The sequence below is a fragment of the Sceloporus undulatus genome, chromosome 5 (assembly GCF_019175285.1).
Source record: "Sceloporus undulatus isolate JIND9_A2432 ecotype Alabama chromosome 5, SceUnd_v1.1, whole genome shotgun sequence".
Classification (NCBI taxonomy): Eukaryota; Metazoa; Chordata; class Lepidosauria; order Squamata; family Phrynosomatidae; genus Sceloporus; species Sceloporus undulatus.
Window position 1 is genome coordinate 84128838 of NC_056526.1, and position 2972 is coordinate 84131809.

The following is a 2972-nucleotide window of genomic DNA, read 5'->3' on the forward strand; positions in this document are numbered from 1 at the left end:
GATGATGATGATGATGATGATGATGATGATGATGATGATGATGATGATGATATTACTGGTTATTATGTTACTTTAAAAGCACATTTACTCCCTTGTTATCTGCAACAATAATGAGTAACTACTTTCAATCTTTCATTTCAGCGGTAAGATGGCAGTCTCCTTCACAATTCACATGTCCCAAGGAGGGGATTTGGCTTTTCCTCTCAGACCAGTGTCCAGACCCTTTTCACATGAAACACTTTCACTGGTCCCTTATCTTAATCAACATTAGAATCTCTGCTGCTTTCCCAGTGGAATTAAAATGCAAACATGTCTCTAAATCAGTGATGTTACCAGGAGGGTGCACAGGGTTCAGACCTCACTGGGTGACACCTCCTGCACTGGATAACACCAGCATCAGCAATGCCACTGTTCTACATTAAAAAATAGATGCTGCATTGCCAGTTTGGGCTCGGTCCTGTTGAGGAAGAAGTAACTACTATAGTAAAATGTGAGATGATGTAATAGTGAAAAACTGCTGGCATCTGGTGAAGCACCACTTAGAAGAAAAGGAGCAGGGAGGCTAGAACACACCAGCAGAACCAGAAGCTCTCTTGTCATTGATGTCTCTGTATCTTCCTCCATCCAAACAAGTTCCTAACTTTGTAAAAATAGATGTACTCATGACACCATATAGGTGGGTTTTTTTGTATGCCAGAAAAATTACCAATCAGATCTGTGTTTTCTTTTCTCAGTATAAAGCTCGTGGACAACACCTTTATTTTAAAGGAAGATGTCAGCCATCTAAAAATAAATATAGGATGAAAGTTTTGTTTACCACAGGATTAATAATTATCTCATTGATAGGAACCAGAGCCCACTGACCCTGGCAAAGCATTTCCTGTCCAGCTTGATGTACTGTATGCTTAGAAGATAATGTCATGTGATTTATTTCTATCAATACTTACAAATATTGGTTGAAAGGGTCATGGCAAACCAAACCAAATGTATCCACCAAAAGCATTAGGAATATTTAGGTATTCTTCTCCACCGACTTCCCGCTTCCACAGTTTATCTCTAGTGTATGGATTACTGAAGGGAGAAATGTCTAAATTTCAGCTATAGAAAACATCTTTTTTTATGCAGGGTAAAGGATACAAACTTTACACAGAGGTGAAATCAAGGTCTTGTTTAACTCATAAATCAATAGCTCTTTTGCAGCCTTGAACTGTGATGTCAACAATGAATGATTGCCTAAAAAGACGTTAAGGCAGTTACATTATATATACATTCTGGTCTAGTATTCCACAGTTCTGCCAATATCCAGCATATAACCACCTGTTGAGAACCTCCATGAGATTAATACTTGTAATGTTGATTTGCTCCTTTCTGAAATATGTCTAAATTTAATCAGTTGATTATACTGTATAGTATATTTTGCAAAGGAAATAACACATCCTGGCTAGTCCAAAAGTGGCTGCATAGCAAACGGATGTTGGAGGAAGTGAAACTAATTGTTGCTGAAAATGGTGCTGAGAAAACCTAAATTGGTTCTCTCTCCTGTTAATTAATTCCTCATTATGAAATTATAAAATGTTTTTAATATAAATTTTATGTGGAGTTTTAAATATCTTTATTTTGTTCTCTTTTAGTATGATTTGTGGATTAACTACACATTCACAGAGAGAGAGGAAGCACACAAATAGACACATGTATGTAGGTATTCTAATGAATGGTAATGAACAAAAAACTACTTATAAAATGTACTTGATTTCAAAGCCAGCATTTATTCTCTAATAGTATTTATCAAAATAAGACCACATTCTTCTTCACAAGAACTATGCAAAGTGTCTTTTACAATTCAAATGAGTTGCTAAGAACATAAAGGGGGAAAATCTTCAGCCTGCCAGAATAGCATGATGCTTCTACAGGAAAACTGTATCCGCGAGTGTCTACCAATCTCAAATTAAAAATCAAAAGAGGCTATTAAAAGAAGAGCATGTTGTTTCCTCTGTGTAGTTTTGAGGCATTTATTTCTTCTGAAGTGGGGTGGGGGAGACTTAAATGGCATTTCTTTTCATTTACAGTCCATAAATTAATAAGTTATTTCTCACTTGTGGAATTAATATCAGCCCCACCCTTATGTCAGTGTGAGATTGGAAAGAGCTAAACAAACATTGAATCAATAAGTCTTAAATAGCATGGCATTCTTTAAAAGGAATTGGTTTCTAATCATCTCTTTTTCAGTTTTGTGTGGAAGTACAGTGGGCCCTTGGTATCCGCTGGGTTTTGGTTCCAGAACTCTCCATGTATACCAAAATCTGTGGATCTTCAGGTCCCATTAAATATAATGGATAGTAAAATGGTGTCCCTTATATAAAATGTCAAAATCAAAGTTTGCTTTTTGGAATATACTCACATACTATTTTCAAGCCATGGATGCTTGAACCTGAGGATAAAGAATGTGTGGATACAGAGGGCTGACTATATCTGACAGAGTGTGGGGCTGCTAGATGTTATGATGTGTTAGCGCCTCTGAAATCTTTATAAAGCCAGAAGGAGAAGAAAATATTTTCATCCCAAACTGAAAATACAAAAATGTCACTAAATATGAAAGTAAGCAAAAATTGGTGATGAACTGAACAACTGCAGCGTGCTCTGATTACTACAGATTTGGGCTTTGGAGATATTGTTTGTCATTCGGATTGTCATGTCCTTAAAAATAGTTTCATGATGTTTTTAAGATAATTCAAGAAGCACTATAATTAATTCCCTTGCTTCCAAGTAATATAATTAATTCCCTTAATTCCAAATAATATTACTGCATTTTCTCAATAAAAAGCACTGTCTACCCTGCAGAAGTTCATTCTGCCTCTCAAGATGAAGTCGAAGCTACAGGTCTTCCTAAATATACTATTTCTTAAGATTCATTTCCACAAGTACAGCTCCATCACAGTCCTCTAGTGTAATACTTGTCCCTCAAGTGGGTGAAG